Source organism: Manis pentadactyla, chromosome 5 (assembly GCF_030020395.1).
Source record: "Manis pentadactyla isolate mManPen7 chromosome 5, mManPen7.hap1, whole genome shotgun sequence".
Classification (NCBI taxonomy): domain Eukaryota; kingdom Metazoa; phylum Chordata; class Mammalia; order Pholidota; family Manidae; genus Manis; species Manis pentadactyla.
This window is the reverse complement of record NC_080023.1, coordinates 131,453,018-131,473,504: the sequence shown is the minus strand read 5'-3', so window position 1 is coordinate 131,473,504 and position 20,487 is coordinate 131,453,018. Positions and strand designations below refer to the sequence as shown.

General features: G+C 39.8%; 1 protein-coding gene across 5 annotated transcripts in view; it reads right to left on the bottom strand.

Moving 5' to 3' along the window:
* Nucleotides 1-20,487, bottom strand: part of RALGAPA2 (Ral GTPase activating protein catalytic subunit alpha 2) — a 408,980-nt gene that overhangs the window by 266,837 nt on the left and 121,656 nt on the right. The window lies entirely within an intron of this gene.

Genomic DNA, 20,487 nt, shown 5'->3' with positions numbered 1-20,487 from the left:
AGTGTCAAGATCTTTAAAGGATATTTTATGTGAAGAATGTTGACCTGAGTTTTATACTCAGAATCTCAGACCAAACTTAACTGAAATATTTATAAAGCTTTAAGTATTTAGAAGATTTTAAGAGCACAAAGAAATAAAATAATTCATGCCATATCTCACAAAACTTAACACTGATTTCTACTCTCATTTCCCAAGAGAATTAAAGATTTCCTCCAAACATATGTATAAATTTGCTTCTTTTATTCTTTTAAGTACCAAAAATATAAAACCCAACTACCACTCAAATTCTACCCACTGTAAATATTTTTTATAAGAAGTGATAAGACATGAGTAGTGTAAAATAGAAATTTTAATAACTACTAAGGACAGTTTGAAAGCAAATCAGATATCCAAACAGTAATCTCTAGGAAAAACTAATGGGAAATTATATTTATAATAATTTTTCACTTCATACCTTAGCTATTAAGCCTGTATGGCTTATCAAACTACTGTCACATTGCAAGATGAGCTACCCTATAGAAATTATGTATATCTTTTTGACGGATCAACTATCATCCATAGAAAAGTAAAATTTCACCCAATTTTACTGATACATGTTTTTTTTTTGAAAGCTGTAAAGCATGGGGATTGAATAAAGTCTAATGTCGCCTGTCACTAGGAACCTGTGCTTTTGATCAGTAACTCCCATTTTCCCCAAAGGTAAAAAGAGAAAAAAAATGTACATGTGCAGAAAATTTTAAATGGTCATAAATTCTCTGACATTCCTTTTGTAAAGGGGTGGGGTCTCTGTCCCTCCCTTTGATCCACATGGACTGTGACCAGTGAACTAGTAGAACAGAGTGGAAGAGACCTGAGCCCATTTCAGGGGCAGCCCCGAAAGACTGACAGTTGCTGCGTCCCTTCTCTGGGAACATTTGCTCTTGGAGCCCTGAGCAGCCAGGGAAGAAGTCCAACTACCCCAGTAGAGAGACTACATGGAAGGGAAGGCCCAGCTGTCTGGCCTTCCAACTGCACCCACCAAGCATGGTGTGTGAACGATATCATCTTGGACCCTTCAGACTGACCAGCCACCAGCTGAAGACCACTACCCAGTGACCATCATGAATGTTACAAGAAGCACATGAACTGCCCAACCAAGTCCTGCCAAACTCCTGACCCAAAAAGTGAAATAGGTAACATGACAAAAGGGTTGTGGTTTTGTCATTAAGTTTTGAGGTCATTAGATAACTAATTAGATAACAGAGCAGTAAGATAAATAATGTACATAAAGAATTGTTTAAAAATGCCACGTTAGGGGGCGGAAGATGGCGGCGTGAGTAGAGCAGAGGAAATCTCCTCCCAAAACAGCATATATCTATGAAAATATAACAAAGACAACCCTTCCTAGAATAAAGACCAGAGGACACAGGACAATATCCAGACCACATCCACACCTGAGAGAACCCAGCGCCTCGCGAAGGGGGTAAGATACAAGCCCCGGCCCCGCGGGAGCCGAGCGCCCCTCCCCCCAGCTCCCAGCGGGAGAAGAGCAGGCAGAGCGGGAGGGAGACGGAGCCCAGGGCTGCCGAACACCCAGCCCCAGCCATCCGGGCCAGAGTGCAGGGCCCTCGATACTGGGAAAACAGGGCAGCAAGAACAGTGAGCAGGCACTGGAGGCTGGGCGACAGAGGACATAAGAAAAGCGCCCGACCATTTTTTTTTTTTTTGCTTTTTTGCTGCTTTGTTTTGGCGAGCGCTTTTTGGAAGTCTTAAAGGGACAGGGACCCCAATATTAGGGAAACAGGGCAGAAAGACCGGTGAGCAGAGGCCTGAGGCTGGCACCGGAGAATAAAGAAAAACGAACGACCACCTTTTTTTTTTTTTTAATTAAAAAAATTTTTTTTTTTTTTTTTAATTAAAAAAATTTTTTTTCTTGTTTTTTTTGTGGTCGTTGTTTTGTTTTGGCGGGTGCTTTTTGGAAGTCTTAAAGGGGCAGGGCGGGCCACTTAATCCAGAGGTAGGGAATCCGGGATCTCTGGGCACCCTAACCCCTGGGCTGCAGGGAGCAGGGAGGCCCCTTACGGAGATAAATAGCCTCCCACCAGCTCCTGCTCCAACGCGACTCCACCATTTTGGAGTAGCTGCCCGAGCCAGGCCACGCCCACAGCAACAGCGGAGATTAACTCCATAGCAGCCGGGCAGGAAGCAGAAACCCTGTCTGCGCGCAGCTGCGCAGCACAAGCCACTAGAGGCCGCTGTTCTCCCAGGAGAGGAGGGCCACAAACCAACAAGAAAGGAAGTCCTTCCAGCCGTCACTCGTCCCAGTTCTGCAGACTATTCCTATCACCATGAAAAGTCAAAGCTACAGGCAGACAAAGATCACAGAGACAACACCAGAGAAGGAGACAGACCTAACCAGTCTTCCTGACAAAGAATTCAAAATAAGAATCATAAACATGCTGACAGAGATGCAGAGAAATACGCAAGAAAAATGGGATGAAGTCCGGAAAGAGATCACAGATGCCAGAAAGGAGATCGCAGAAATGAAACAAACTCTGGAAGGGTTTATAAGCAGAATGGATAGAATGCAAGAGGCCATTGATGGAATTGAAATCAGAGAACAGGAACGCATAGAAGCTGACATAGAGAGAGACAAAAGGATCTCCAGGAATGAAACAATATTAAGAGAACTGTGTGACCAATCTAAAAGGAGCAATATCCGTATTATAGGGGTCCCCGAAGAAGAAGAGAGAGGAAAAGAGATGGAAAGTATCTTAGAAGAAATAATTGCTGAAAACTTCCCCACACTGGGGGAGGAAGTAATCAAACAGACCACGGAAATACACAGAACCCCCAACAGAAAGGATCCAAGAAGGGCAACACCAAGACACATAATAATTAAAATGGCAAAGATCAAGGACAAGGAAAGAGTGTTAAAGGCAGCTAGAGAGAAAAAGGTCACCTATAAAGGGAAACCCATCAGGCTAACGTCAGATTTCTCAACAGAAACCCTACAGGCCAGAAGAGAATGGCATGATATATTTAATACAATGAAACAGAAGGGCCTTGAACCAAGGATACTGTATCCAGCACGACTATCATTCAAATATGACGGTGGGATTAAACAATTCCCAGACAAACAAAAGCTGAGGGAATTTGCTTTCCACAAACCACCTCTACAGAACATCTTACAGGGACTGCTCTAGATGGGAGCACTCCTAGAAAGAGCACAGCACAAAACACCCAACATATGAAGAATCGAGGAGGAGGAACAAGAAGGGAGAGAAGAAAAGAATCTCCAGACAGTGTATATAACAGCTCAATAAGCGAGCTAAGTTAGGCAGTAAGATACTAAAGAGGCTAACCTTGAACCTTTGGTAACCACGAATTTAAAGCCTGCAATGGCAATAAGTACATATCTTTCAATAGTCACCCTAAATGTTAATGGGTTGAATGCACCAATCAAAAGACACAGAGTAACAGAATGGATAAAAAAGCAAGACCCATCTATATGCTGCTTACAAGAAACTCACCTCAAACCCAAAGACATGTACAGACTAAAAGTCAAGGGATGGAAAAACATATTTCAAGCAAACAACAGTGAGAAGAAAGCAGGGGTTGCAGTACTAATATCAGACAAAATAGACTTCAAAACAAAGAAAGTAACAAGAGATAAAGAAGGACACTACATAATGATAAAGGGCTCAGTCAAACAAGAGGATATAACCATTCTAAATATATATGCACCCAACACAGGAGCACCAGCATATGTGAAACAAATACTAACAGAACTAAAGGGGGATATAGACTGCAATGCATTCATTCTAGGAGACTTCAACACACCACTCACCCCAAAGGATAGATCCACTGGGCAGAAAATAAGTAAGGACACGGAAGCACTGAACAACACAGTAGAGCAGATGGACCTAATAGACATCTATAGAACTCTACATCCAAAAGCAGCGGGATATACATTCTTCTCAAGTGCACATGGAACATTCTCCAGAATAGACCACATACTAGGCCACAAAAAGAGCCTCAGAAAATTCCAAAAGATTGAAATCCTACCAACCAACTTTTCAGACCACAAAGGCATAAAACTAGAAATAAACTGTACAAAGAAAGCAAAGAGGCTCACGAACACATGGAGGCTTAACAACACGCTCCTAAATAATCAATGGATCAATGACCAAATCAAAATGGAGATCCAGCAATATATGGAAACAAATGACAACAACAACACTAAGCCCCAACTTCTGTGGGACACAGCAAAAGCAGTCTTAAGAGGAAAGTATATAGCAATCCAAGCATATTTAAAAAAGGAAGAGCAATCCCAAATGAATGGTCTAATGTCACAATTATCGAAATTGGAAAAAGAAGAACAGATGAGGCCTAAGGTCAGCAGAAGGAGGGACATAATAAAGATCAGAGAAGAAATAAATAAAATTGAGAAGAATAAAACAATAGCAAAAATCAATGAAACCAAGAGCTGGTTCTTCGAGAAAATAAACAAAATAGATAAGCCTCTAGCCAGACTTATTAAGAAGAAAAGAGAGTCTACACAAATCAACAGTATCAGAAACGAGAAAGGAAAAATCACGACGGACCCCATGGAAATGCAAAGAATTATTGGAGAATACTATGAAAACCTATATGCTAACAAGCTGGGAAACCTAGGAGAAATGGACAACTTCCTAGAAAAATATAACCTTCCAAGATTGACCCAGGAAGAAACAGAAAATCTAAACAGACCAATTACCAGCAACGAAATTGAAGAGGTAATCAAAAAACTACCAAAGAACAAAACCCCCGGGCCAGATGGATTTACCTCGGAATTTTATCAGACATACAGGGAAGACATAATACCCATTCTCCTTAAAGTTTTCCAAAAAATAGAGGAGGAGGGGATACTCCCAAACTCATTCTATGAAGCTAACATCACCCTAATACCAAAACCAGGCAAAGACCCCACCAAAAAAGAAAACTACAGACCAATATCCCTGATGAACGTAGATGCAAAAATACTCAACAAAATATTAGCAAACCAAATTGAAAAATACATCAAAAGGATCATACACCATGACCAAGTGGGATTCATTCCAGGGATGCAAGGATGGTACAACATTCGAAAGTCCATCAACATCATCCACCACATCAACAAAAAGAAAGACAAAAACCACATGATCATCTCCATAGATGCTGAAAAAGCATTTGACAAAGTTCAACATCCATTCATGTTAAAAACTCTCAGCAAAATGGGAATAGAGGGCAAGTACCTCAACATAATAAAGGCAATCTATGATAAACTCACAGCCAACATTATATTGAACAGCGAGAAGCTGAAAGCATTTCCGCTGAGATCGGGAACTAGACAGGGATGCCCACTCTCTCCACTGTTATTTAACATAGTACTGGAGGTCCTAGCCACGGCAATCAGACAAAATAAAGAAATACAAGGAATCCAGATTGGTAAAGAAGAAGTTAAACTGTCACTATTTGCAGATGACATGATACTGTACATAAAAAACCCTAAAGACTCCACCCCAAAACTACTAGAACTGATATCGGAATACAGCAAAGTTGCAGGATACAAAATCAACACACAGAAATCTGTGGCTTTCCTATATACTAACAATGAACAAACAGAAAGAGAAATCAGGAAAACAACTCCATTCACAATTGCATCAAAAAAAATAAAATACCTAGGAATAAACCTAACCAAAGAAATGAAAGACTTATACTCTGAAAACTACAAGTCACTCTTAAGAGAAATTAAAGGGGACACTAACAGATGGAAACTCATCCCATGCTCGTGGCTAGGAAGAATTAATATCGTTAAAATGGCCATCCTGCCCAAAGCAATATACAGATTTGATGCAATCCCTATGAAACTACCAGCAACATTCTTCAATGAACTGGAACAAATAATTCAAAAATTCATATGGAAACACCAAAGACCCCGAATAGCCAAAGCAATCCTGAGAAAGAAGAATAAAGTAGGGGGGATCTCACTCCCCAACTTCAAGCTCTACTATAAAGCCATAGTAATCAAGACAATTTGGTACTGGCACAAGAGCAGAGCCACAGACCAATGGAACAGACTAGAGAATCCAGACATTAACCCAGACATATATGGTCAATTAATATTTGATAAAGGAGCCATGGACATACAATGGCGAAATGACAGTCTCTTCAACAGATGGTGCTGGGAAAACTGGACAGCTACATGTAGGAGAATGAAACTGGACCATTGTCTAACCCCATATACAAAAGTAAACTCAAAATGGATCAAAGACCTGAATGTAAGCCATGAAACCATTAAACTCTTGGAAGAAAACATAGGCGAAAACCTGTTAGACATAAACATGAGTGACCTCTTCTTGAACATATCTCCCCGGGCAAGGAAAACAACAGCAAAAATGAGTAAGTGGGACTATATTAAGCTGAAAAGCTTCTGTACAGCAAAAGACACCATCAATAGAACAAGAAGGATCCCTACAGTATGGGAGAATATATTTGAAAATGACACATCCGATAAAGGCTTGACGTCCAGAATATATAAGGAGCTCTCACGCCTCAACAAACAAAAAACAAATAACCCAATTAAAAAATGGGCAGAGGAACTGAACAGACAGTTCTCCAAAAAAGAAATACAGATGGCCAACAGACACATGAAAAGATGCTCCACATCGCTAATTATCAGAGAAATGCAAATTAAAACTACAATGAGGTATCACCTCACACCAGTAAGGATGGCTGCCATCCAAAAGACAAACAACAACAAATGTTGGCGAGGCTGTGGAGAAAGGGGAACCCTCCTACACTGCTGGTGGGAATGTAAGTTAGTTCAACCATTGTGGAAAGCAGTATGGAGGTACATCAAAATGCTCAAAACAGACTTACCATTTGACCCAGGAATTGCACTCCTAGGAATTTACCCTAAGAATGCAGCAATCAAGTTTGAGAAAGACAGATGCACCCCTATGTTTATCGTAGCACTATTTACAGTAGCCAAGAATTGGAAGCAACCTAAATGTCCATCAGTAGATGAATGGATAAAGAAGATGTGGTACATATACACAATGGAATACTACTCAGCTATAAGAAAAGGGCAAATCCAATCATTTGCAGCAACATGGATGGAGCTGGAGGGTATTATGCTCAGTGAAACAAGCCAAGCGGAGAAAGAGAAATACCAAATGATTTCACTTATCTGTGGAATATAAGAACAAAGGAAAAACTGAAGGAACAAAACAGCAGCAGAATCACAGAACTCAAGAATGGACTAACAGGTACCAAAGGGAAAGGGACTGGGGAGGATGGGTGGGTAGGGAGGGATAAGGGGGGGAGAAGTAGGGGGGTATTAAGATTAACATGCATGGGGGGTAGGAGAAAAGGGAGGGCTATACAACACAGAGAAGGCAAGTAGTGATTCTACAACATTTTGCTATGCTGATGGACAGTGACTGTAAAATGGTTTATAGGGGAGACCTGGTATAGGGGAGAGCCTAGTAAACATAATATTCGTCATGTAAGTGTAGATTAGTGATAGCAAAAAAAAAAAAAGGGCAGTTCCTGTGTGGTAACCTCCAACGAGTTCTACACAAGGGTATAAAGGGCATATAAAAGTGTAGGCTAAGGGTCTGTTTGTGTTTATACAGAGGATCAAAGCCTAGTTGGGCTACCCCGAAAATGAACTAAGATGCGATATGAAAAAGAACTTCCAACATCTGCACCCTCTGGAAGACTCATGCCAGAAGATGATCATCAAAAAACCCCAACAAAGATCCACGCACTGCTACAGCTGTAGATGCACTCATCCCACCAGTTCCTGGACTTGCCATGGGAATGAGGAAGGAGATATCTAAGCTGGCCTGTGCATACAGTAAAACAACAAAATTGGACTGGATCTATACTGTTGGAACTCAACCAAGAATTTGGAGAAGTGCAAATTGTAGCGCTCCAAAGTCTTACAACTACAAACTATTTATTGTTAAAAGAACATATGGCATGTGAACAGTCCCCAGGAATGGGTTGTTTTAATTTGTCTGATTTCTCTCAGACTGTTCAAGTTCATTTGGACAATATCCACCATATCATAGATAAGTTTTCACAAATGCCTAAGGTGCCTAACTGGTTTTCTTGGTTTCACTGCAGATGGCTGGTAATTACAGATATGCTTTGGTTATGTAACTATACTCCTATTATGTTAATGTGTGTGTGCAATTTAAGTAGTAGCTTAAAACCTATACATGCTTAAGTTACTCTACAAGAAGATATATCAAAGAAATAATCAATCTTCCCATGTTTTCTTCCGCCTGCTACTTCTATAGCTTTTCTTCTTCCTTCCTAATTACAACCCTTAAATAGAATTCGTGCCTCATATCAAATTTACCGAGTATCATAATTCTTCCAAGTGGTAAAGATACCTCAAGACAAATGCTGGGCATAGAAGCCACAGGGCATAAATATGCAAAGAAGTAAAAAGTTAACTTTTTCAAACAATAAGGCTTCTCTCTCACTTACCAACTTCACATTTCCCTGTATGGCCCCGGAAGATGACTGGTTAGCCAGAGATGGGTAAGATTCCTCAAGGGAGGAACAACCTAAGACAGGCACAGTCGCAGGGGGGCCATCAGGTGAGAAATTGGGGATCAACAGAGGTGAGGCTTAGAACCTCACCCCCCCGTTCTGAGAGAAATCTTCTGCATACGTGGATGTTTTATTGCCCTGGTCTAGCTTGGATTAACACATAGTCTACAGGCACACACCTGATCATCTACATGTGCTCTCTTACAACACTAAACTATGTTTTCTACCTTTATCTTGTATCTACCTACCACTTCAGCATTTTATTAAAAATAATAATAATAAAGAGAGAAATGTGGTATCCACATATAAATCAAGTATAAAAACCAAATGAGTATTCATATTTGAACTGACTGTTTATAGTTCATAATGCATGAGCAAAACCGAAAGTTTCTGTGATGACTGCCCTTGTACTGTTCACTATGTAACTTATTCATTATGTAAGAATTTGTTCTACATGTAAAAACTTGTTTGTTATGCCTCAGAAGATTGGAGACTGACAAAAATTAGGCTTGGGGTGGAATAATGATTGTGCATTGAGCATTGACTCCCCTATACAGAATTTTATTGTCGTTAACAACCATTTGATCAATAAATATGAGAGATGCCCTCACAAAAAAAAAAAAAAAAAAAAAGGACAGACTTCCAATGGTAAAATAAATTAGTAACCGGGATGTAAGGTATAGCATAAGGAATATAGTCAAGATATTGTAACAGCCTGGTAGGGTGATAGCTGGAACCTAGAATTATGTATATAAATGTTCTACCACTGTGTTGTACACTTGAAACTCATGTAATGTAATAGTGTGTGTCAACTACCCTTCAATAAAAAATAATTATTAAAAAAAAAAAAATGCCACGTTATTTAAAAAATGAACTCTGTTACCCAAATAGAACATAATGGTAGCATAGGTATATTTCCCATCATGCTATAAATTGAAAACCACTTTTCTTGATAAAATGATACTTTTCTTACTGTCCTCTAGTCCACACTCCCTCTGCAAAAGTCTGCTTTCCAACATCTACACGTTTTGACAGACCTTTATAATCACAGCAAGTGAAAACAGTGAAAACACACTGATCACCCAAGCTTGCTCACTTCTTGCCTCTTTTACATAGATGAGCAGTGAGAGCAAGAAGAACTAACCACAAAGAGAGGTCCATTTTCTACCCACTATAATCAAGCTGGAATTCTCAACTGTTGTTTAGCATTAGTTGATTCTGGGGGCAAACACAGACATGAATTTTACTTCTTTGACACATGTTGAAGCCTTAGTCAATGGAATGGACCCATCTTGGAACAGGCCTGCACTGCCCAGGGTTCAGGAAACTGCTTGATACAGGCAGCCACAGTCCTTTCCTTGGGCACTCCCAACCCTCCTGGATTCCCCTAAACCCACAGCTCATACTGAGACTTGCTCACCCTCAGGGTCAGGCTAAAAGAGGACATCCACAAAGCAGGCGTGCAACAAGAGGATGCAACTGCTACTCTGTTGGTGATGCCTGATGTCACTCAATTTCCCTGTCTGGATTTGACGACATGGTTGGGGCAGCCTACATTTGCCTTGGAAAACTTACGAACACAGAGAATACTCAAGTGTTAGCAACAAACAAATGAGTTTGTGCAATATACAAACTCCTGCAGGCTTGTCAATTTGAGTGATTTACTTCTTCTAACTGTTGATCCCATGAACTACAACAATTTCAGGAAACCCAGAGCCTATGAATCATGAATCACCATTGAAGGGCTGAATCAGAATTAGTAAAACTGGTACCTTAATGTAACTAAAGAGTTATCACACAGGCTCACAGAGAGGATTAAAGAGGGCTGTGTGAGAGGAGAGACAAAGGCTTCCTCCTAAAACCATATACATTTAGAAAATATACTTGGTGCAACTAATCCTGAAAGAGCAACAAAGAAAGCGGATGGCACCAGACTGCATACACCTGGAGAAAAGAGCAGACCTCACGGAACAGGGTAACGTACCAAAGCTGTGGCCAGGTGGAACCCAAGCCCTTCCCCGACACAGCTCACCAGCAGAAGGAAGAGAAAAGGAACAGGGAGGGAGTGGAAGGCCTGGGACTGCTGAATACCTAGCTCCAGAGATCTGCTCTGGGAGCACAAACCAACATTTCATGGTGCTTTCATGATACTCGCATGATTATGGGGTTGGAAAGCTAATAAAGGCAGAACTCCTGGAGAGACTGAGATTCCAGCCACTTGTGGAAAGCAGGGATCCATATCTGGCTGCTCTGGGACAAAAGCTTATACCTGTGTGCTCGGCCCACTGGTTCAGGCAGTAGAGACAGGCACAGCAGCTGGGAAGCAGGAAACAGCTCTTTCCTCCCCACAGGCACCAATACCGCTCCCCTGTGACCCCCAACATTGCTTCAGGGGCTGAGCAGCTCCAGAGTAGAGCTTCTGGACACTAAGGGGCACCATATAAAAATATGAAACGCCAAAGGAACCTGGTCCAGAGTAAAATTAATATAACTCCGGAGAAAGATTTAAATGACATGGACCTTATGACTCTTCCTGAAAGGGAGTTCAAAATAAAAATCATCAACATGTAATGGAGGTATGGAAAGACATCCAAGAACACAGGAATTAATTCAGGTCAGAGATCCAATTGTTGAAGAGCATGATGGAGGGTATTAAAAGCAGGCTGGATACGGTGGAGGAGACAATAAATGAAACAGAAACTAGAGAAGAGAAATACAAAGAAGCTGAGGCACAGAGAGAAAAAAGGATCTCTAAGAATGAAAGAATATTGAGAGAACTGTGTGACCAATCCAAACGGAACAATATTCGCATTATAAGGATACCAGAAGAAGAAGAGTGAGAAAAAGGGATAGAAAGTGTCTTTGAGGAGGCAGTTGCTGAAAACTTCCCCAAACTGGGGAAAGAGATAGTCTCTCAGGCCATGGAGATCCACAGATCTCCCAATACAAGGGACCCAAGGAAGACAACACTAAGACATATAGTAATAAAACTGGCAAAGATCAAGGATAAGGACAGACTATTAAAAGTAGCCAGAGAGAGAAATAAGATCACATACAAAGGAAAGCCTATCAGGCTAACATCAGACTTCTCAGCAGAAACCTTACAGGCCAGAAGGGAGTGGCATGATGTATTTAATGCCATGAAGCAGAAGGGCCTCAAACCAAGATTACTTTATCTGGCAAGATTATCACTTAAATTTGAAGGAGGGATTAAACAATTTTGAGATTAGCAAAAGCTGAGTGTATTTACCTCCCACAAACCATCTCTACAGTGTATTTTGGAGGAACTCCTATACATGGAAGTGTTCCTAAGGTTGAATAGCTGTCACCAGAGGAGATAAAAACAACGTTAAGAAAGCGGAACAGCTAATTACTAAGCAAATGCAAAATTAACTTAACTCTCCCCAAAGTCAACCAAGGGAAAGACAAAGAATACAGAATATGATACCTAACATATAAAGAATGGAGGAGGAAGAAAAAGGAGGAGAAAAAGAAAAGAACCTTTAGATTGTGCTTGCAATAGCATATTAAGTGAGTTAAGTTAGAATCTTAGATAGTAAGGAAATTAACTTGAACCTTTGGTAACCACAAATCTAAAGCCTGCAATGGCAATAAGTACATACCTATCGATAATCACCCTAAGTGTAAATGGACTGAATGCACCAATCAAAAGACATAGTCACAGAATGAATAAAAAAACAAGACCCATCTATATGCTGCCTAAAAGAGACTCAATTTAAACCAAAGACATACACAGACTAAAAGTGAAGGGATGGAAAAAGATATTTCATGCAACTGAGAGAAAAAAACAGGAGTTGCAGTACTTGTATCAGACAAAATAGACTTCAAAACACAGAAAGTAACAAGAGACAAAGAAGGACATTACATAATGATAAAGGGGTCAATCCAACAAGAAGATATAACCATTATAAATATCTATGCTCCCAACACAGGAGGACCCACATATGTGAAACAAATACTAACAGAATTAAAAGGAGAAATAGAATGCAATGCAATCATTCTAGGAGACTTCAACACTCCAATCACTCTGAAGGACAGATCAACTAGACAGAAGATAAACTAAGGACACAGAGGCACTGAACAACACAATAGAACAGATGGACCTAACAGATATCTACAGAACTCTACACCCCAAAGAAGCAGAACACACATTCTTCTCAAGTGCACATGGAATATTTTCAAGAATAGATCATATACTAGGCCACAAAAAGAGCCTCAGTAAATTGAAAAAGATTGAAATTGTACCAACCAGTTTCTCAGACCACAAAGGTATGAAACTAGAAATAAATTATGCAAAGAAAATGAAAAATCCCACAAACACACGGAGGCTTCACAACATGCTGCTAAATAACCAATGCATCAATGACCAAATAAAAACAGAGATCAAGCAATATATGGAGACAAATTACAACAATAATTCAACACCACAAAATCTGTGGGATGCAGCCAAGGCTGTGCTAAGATGAAAGTATATTGCAAAACAGGCCTACCTCAAGAAAGAAGAACGATTCCATATAAGCAGTCTAAACTCACAATTAATGAAACTAAAAAAGGAAGAACAAATGAGGCCCAAAGTCAGTAGAAGGAGGGACATAATAAAGATTGGAGCATAAATAAATAAAATTGACAAGAATAAAACAATAGAAAGAATCAATGAAAGCAAGAGCTGATTCTTCGAGAAAATAAAAAAAAACAGATAAACCCCTAGTCAGACTTATCAAGAAAAAAAGAGTCTACACACATAAACAGAATCAGAAATGAGAAAGGAAAAATCACTACAGACACCACAGAAATACAAAGAATTATTAGAGAATATTATGAAAAATTATATGCTAACAAACTGGACTACCTAGAAGAAATGGACAACTTTCTAGAAAAATACAACCTTCCAAGGCTGACCAAGGAAGAAACAGAAAAATCTGATCAGACCAATCACCAGCAACGAAATTGAACTGGTAATCAAAAACCTACCTAAGAACAAAACTCCTGGACCAGATGGCTTCACCACTGAATTTTACCAAGCATTTAGTGAAGACTTAATACCCATTCTCCTTAAATTTTTCCAAAAAATAGAAGAGGAGGGAATACTTCCAAACTCATTCTATGAGGCTAGCATCACTCTAATACCAAAACCAGGCAAAGACACCACAAAAAAAGAAAATTACAGACCAATATCCCTGATTAACATAGATGCAAAAATACTCAACAAAATAATAGCAAATAAAATTCAAAAATACATGAAAAAGATCATCCTTCAAGATCAAGTAGGATTTATTCCAGGGATGCAGGATGGTACAACATTTGAAAATCCATCAACATTATCCACCACATCAACAAAAAGAAGGACAAAAACCACATGATCATCTCCATAGATGCTGAAAAAGCATTTGACAAAATTCAACATCCATTCATGATAAAAACTCTTAATAAAATGGGTATAGAGGGCAAGTACCTCAACATAACAAAGGCTATATATGACAAACCCACAGCCAACATTATACTTAACAGTGAGAAGCTGAAAGCTTTTCCTTTAAGATCGGGAACAAGACAAGAATGCCCACTCTCCCCACTTCTATTCAACATAGTACTGGAGGTCCTGGCCACAGCAATCAGACAACACAAAGAAATAAAAGGCATCCAGATTGGCAAGGAAGAAGTTAAACTGTCCCTGTTTGCAGATGACATGCTAAGGAATCCACTAAGGAATCCACCTAAGGAATCCACTCCAAAACTACTAGATCTAATATCTGAATTCAGCAAAGTTGCAGGATACAAAATTAATACACAGAAATCTGTGGCATTCCTATTCACTAACAATGAACTAGCAGAGAGAGAAATCAGGAAAACAATTCCATTCACAATTGCATCAAAAAGAATAAAATATCTAGGAATAAACCTAACCAAGGAAGTGAAAGACCTATACTCTGAAAACTACAAGACACTCATGAGAGAAATTAAATAAGATACCAATAAATGGAAACACATCCTGTGCTCATGGATAGGAAGAATTAATATTGTCAAAAAGGCCATCCTGCCTAAAGCAATCTATAGATTCAATGCAATTTCTATCAAAATATCAATAGCATTCTTCAAAGAACTAGAGAAAATCGTCTTAAAATTCATATGGAACCACAAAAGACCTCGAGTAGCCAAAGAAATCCTGAGAAGGAAGAATATAGCAGGGGGAATTACACTCCCCAACTTCAAGCTCTACTACAAAGCCACAGTAATCAAGACAATTTGGTACTGGCACAAGAATAGACCCATAGACCAATGGAACAAACTAGAGAGTCCTGATATAAACCCAACCACATATGGTCAACTAATACATGATAAAGGAGCCATGGGCATATAATGGGAAAATGACAGCCTCTTCAACAGCTGGTGTTGGCAAAACTGGACAGCTACATGCAAGAGAATGAAACTGGATTATTGTTTAACCCATACACAAAAGTAAACTCGAAATGGATTAAAGACTTGAATGTAAGTCATGAAACCATAAAACTCTTAGACGACAACATAGGCAAACATCTCCTGAATATAAGCATGAGCAACTTCTTCCTGAACCCATCTCCTAGAGAAAGGGAAACAAAAGCAAAAATGAACTCATGGGACTACATCAAACCAAAAAGTTTTTGTACGGCAAAGGACATCGTCAACAAAACAAAAAGGCATCCTACAATATGGGAGAATATATTTTTAAATGACATATCTGACAAGGGTTAACATCCAAATTATACAAAGAACTTACAGACCTCAACACCCAAAAAGCAAATAACCCGATTAAAAAATGGGCAGAGGAGCTGAACAGACAGTTCTCCAAAGAAGAAGTTCAGATGGCCAACAGACACATGAGGAGATGCTCCACATCACTAATCATCAGGGAAATGCAAATTAAAACGACAATGAGATATCACCTCACACCAGTAAGGATCACCACCATCCAAAAGACCGACAACTGCAAATGCTGGTGAGGATGCGGAGAAAGGGGAACCCTCCTACCCTGCTGGTGGGAATGTAAGCTAATTCAACCATTGTGGAAAGCAATATGGAGGTTCCTCAAAAAACTAAAAATAGAAATACCATTTGACCCCAGAATCCCACTCCTTGGAATATACCCAAAGAGTACAACTTCTCAGATTCAAAAAGACATATGCACCCCTATGTTTATTGCAGCACTTTTCAGAATAGCTAAGATATGGAAGCAACCTAAGTGTCCATCTGTAGATGAATGGATAAAGAAGATGTGGTACATATATACAATGGAATACTATTCAGCCATAAGAAAGAAACAAATCCTACCATTTGCAACAACATGGATGGAGCTGGAGGACATTATGCTTAGTGAAATAAGCCAAGCAGGGAAAGACAAATGCCAATGATTTCCCTCATTTGTGGAGTATAACAATGAAGCAAAACTGAAGGAACAATAAGGCAGTAGACTCAGAGACTCCAAGAATGAACTAGTGGTTACCAAAGGGGAGGGATGTGGGAGGGTAGGTGGGGAGGGAGGGAGAAGGGGACTGAGGGATATTATGTTTAGTACACATAGTGTGGGGGATCACGGGGAAAACAGTGTATCACAGAGAAGGGACATAGTGGATCTCTGGCAACTTGCTGCACTGATGGACAGTGACTGCATTGGGGTATGGGTGGGGACTTGATAATATGGGTAAATGTAGTAACCACATTGTTTTTTCATGTGAAACCTTCATAAAAGTGTATATCAGTCATACCTTAATAAAAAATAAAAATAAAAATAAAAAAGTGAAATGCAAAAAAAAGAGTTATCACACAGAGAAATGTGATCAACTGTCTTAGTATCTCAAACGTTCTTTTTAATTCCCTAATGGGCTTCTTCGGGTTGTAAAGTTCAATTAATATGTATACAGAACTGGCAAAAAAGTAGCTGCTGAAATTTTAAATCACCTCCCTGCTTTCTCTAATGCATGTTGAAGTATTTCTGATAAAAAATGAATTACTAAGGAATAAATAATACGTCATTGAAAATATTTTCAGCCTACATGACGTACCAAGAACATTCCCAACATATAATGGAAGGTACAAACACCTGCGTTTTCATCCTCCCATGAATGGTGCCACTAAATATTTGTTAAACCAGATTCTCTGAGTGGTAAGTATAAGGTAAGTCTAGAAGATGCACTAATCCCTTTCCTTCCCGGTGAAAAATACTGCCAAAGATATTAGTTCTATATCAAGAGGAAGTGAATATTCACTTTGGAAAAAAACACACAAAAAACTTACACATGACTTTTAATATAGTATAATAGTGGCAAAAGTATGACCACTATTTGGAAGCAACACTTAAAATATTGTTTTAAAGGGCTTTTATAAGAGCTGCATATTTTTTGAAAAGAGGTTTTTGGATAACCTGACTTAGACAGTGATGTTCAAACTTTATGTGGGTAAAACTGTATTAAATTTGAAATTTTAAATAAAAACTTTCAGGGGACAAACACAATTATATGTGCTTTTATAGATGCAATTCTATTTGTAAAATGAAATATTCAATTGCTTAAATTGCTTTTTCTTAGGTACAATGTAAATGAAGAGCAGAACAGAGCAGATAGATGTGAGATGAGGGAAACACAGAGATGTAAAGCACAGCAGGGAATACAGCAATGTCAGCTGAACAATGAACCGCCCCCCAAAGATGTCCACACCCTAAACCCCAGAACCTTTGAATGTGTTACCTGATGTGGCAAAAGAGACGTAGCAGATGTGGTTAAATTAAGGATGCTGAGAGGAGTTTATCCTGGATTATCTGGAGTGGTCCCAATGTAATCACAGGATGCATAAAGATGCAGAAGGATCAGACACAGAGAAGGCAATGCGAAGATGGAAACAGGGAGAAAAGGTAATGTGATGAGTGGCCATGAGCCAAGGAATGCAGGCAGCATCTAGAAATCAGACAAGGAAACAGATTCTCCTCTAGAGCCCCCAAAAGGAACTCAGACCCACCACACTTTGATTTTACCCCAAGGAGACTGACTTTGGACTTCTGACTCCCAGAACAACAAGATAATAAACCTGTGTTGTTTCAAGCCACTGAGTTTGTGGTAACTTGCTACCTTGACAATCTGAAACTAATATAATATTGTGAAGTACATTAACCATTTCTACAATGGCAGTGGGCATTTCTAGGCACAGCCATCTGAGGAGCATGGAGGCACCAGGCATGACAGTTGCCTACCCAGCATCCACTTATCCTCCCCAGCAGACCCTCCATGCTCTGCATGCCTCCTCCATGCAGCCCACATGGCTCAAAGGAAGGTGACCCCATTTCCCATATCAGTGGAGTGAGCTGCTCTGTGGAAGCCAATCATGGCCCTCCTGGGCCATTAGCACACCCAGCTTTAAGCCAAGGAATGGCTGCCTGCATTCCTTAGCTCATGGCCACTCATCACGTCTCTGAGCATGAACAAGGAAAGCACTGTCCCTGCTGCTGGAAGCCATCTTGCTGCCATCGGGGAAGCTGAAGACAAACCTGCCAGAGGGTAAAGGACAGAGCAGAACAAACTGTAGAGAATCAGAGAGAACATGAGTGTTATTCTTAGCCAGCCTCACCATGAACTGCCTTTTTTTTTTCTTTTCAACTGAAGTATAGTTGATACACAATAGTATATTGGTTTCAAGTATATGAGCTTCTTTTCCATGAGATTAAAATATTTCTTTTTGTCTTTAAGACAGTTTGAGTTCTGGTGTCTTTTTTTCTGTTTGGATGACAGAACCATTCTAATAGATTCAGGAGTTCAGACACTTAGGAAACTATTATAAAGGTAGATGACTGTCAAGTATGAAGAGTTAACTACGAAAACATTAGAACCTTGAAGCAGTGGTTAATTTGCTATTCTTGCTACTTCTCATCATCCAATTGTATTTTTCAAGAATAAGGAACTTCTTTTCAATAAACACAGGTGATGGGTTTCTGAAATTTTGAAATAGGTAAAAGTTTTATCCTTTGAATGGAATTTTTTGAATTGACTGAACAACCACACAAGTTGCAATGTAAAATTTATTGGAGTGTGACTAAGTTTCTTATATATATTTCCACACAAGTTTTTGTCTACTTGATGGTTTTTCATTTTTGTCTACCTGCAGGTGAATAAAGGGCTCTGTCATGGTTCATAACTGGTCTCCCTGCTTCTACTGAAATCCAGGGCCATTTTTATTTCCTCTTCTGTGAACTTCCCTTCATCTCCTTTGTCAATTTTTCAGTTGGGTTGCTTTTCTTTTTTTCAATTTGTAGGCACTCTTTATTTAGTAGAGAGATAAATTCTTTAATAGCCATGACATTACAAATGCTTTTCAGTCTATTCCATGGATGTGGCTTTATATAATCTTTGACATACACATCTTTTCCTATTTTTCTAAATAAACTAAAACCAAATTTCTTCCATGGCATGTGACTCTTATCTCTACCTACCATTGAAGGTGGTGGAAGTCTACCACCTCCCAATTTATACATTCTTTAGATTTTCTCCTACATACTTTTCCATTTTGTTTTTATATTTAGACCTTAACTCAACTTAGACCTTAAATCAATCTGACATTTGCTTATGCATGTGATATGAAGCACAGTTCTGAGAAAGAGAGAGACAGAGGGGTTCTTTCAGAGCTGCAGATTAGATTAGATATTCAGTGCTAATCTAAGTCTCATTCCCTTAAAGGAAACTCTGGTTTCTGCCTGGAATTCTGCATAATTTTTTCATAATCCCTGAGAGTTAAATGGCTACTTCTTCCTGGGACTCAAAGGTCTTTTCAGTCTAAAGCATTACTGGTTTCTGCTCAGGTGAACTTTTCTTTTTATTAGTTCCAGTATTACTTCTCCTTCTTTTCTCCTCCTGCCCTCACAATATCTGCAAGGTAGGTCTGGACCTGTCCCCAGATCTTATTTATTAACTCCTGATTTCCACCTCTTTGAATTTTTGCTCAGTGTGATGGGAATATTTCTCCAGAAAACCAATTTTGTTCTCAGCAGTGATCATTACCCATTTTTGTTGATTTATTAAATTTTTAAGTTAAGAAATGTGAGATTTTGAAACTTTCTTTCAGCAAGTCTTTTGTTGTTTTTGTTGTGATCACCTCTCAGAAGACTTTGAGAATAAGCTCCCCTGGTTCTTCAATTCCTGTCCATGTGCCATGGGGTCTGGACCTCAGGCTGGTGTTCATCCATTGAGGTACAAACTACTCCCAGGTGTGCACCTCCCCAGCACAGGCCAGGTCACACTTCTGGTAACTCCATGGCACCAAACCTTACTAAGTGGACCACACTCCCTGTCCCTGTTTTTGGAAACAAAAAGGAACCCAAACCATACCCTTCTGTGAAGTGGCTGCTTTCTGACTTTCCACTGCTCTACCTAGTGCAAAGTCCCTCAGCAGCCCAGCCTGCAGAACCCATCTCTGTCAGAACAAGGCCAACAAGAGAGAGGAGGCACTGCAGGCTCCATACAAGAAGGGGCTTTCACAGATGGCTGGGGGAGAGTTGGTCTTCTCTTCCAGGGACCCATCATGGTTCAATAACCCACCCCCGAATCTTGAGCGCTGATCTGCTCCTTCTCCTGAGGTCTCTGAGGGCACCTGGCAGTCTCAGAGGTCCTCTCTATAGCCTACCCACATGATCTCAAGGGTTCTGCAGGTGCTGAGGATAGTCAAAGGCAAGAAAGGCCCCTGAATTTATGCTCAGCGGTCACTGGTACTTGAGTGAAGGAGGGAAAATGAGAAGGAGATAAGAGTGTGCACACAACAGCCATCCCAGAATGCCTCCCTTGCCCCTAAGAGTGCTTCATATGGCAATGCCAACAGAGCATAGGAAGTGCCTCACTCACAGCTTCCTCTGAACCTCTGCATTGGGGGGTGCCAATCAAACCACAT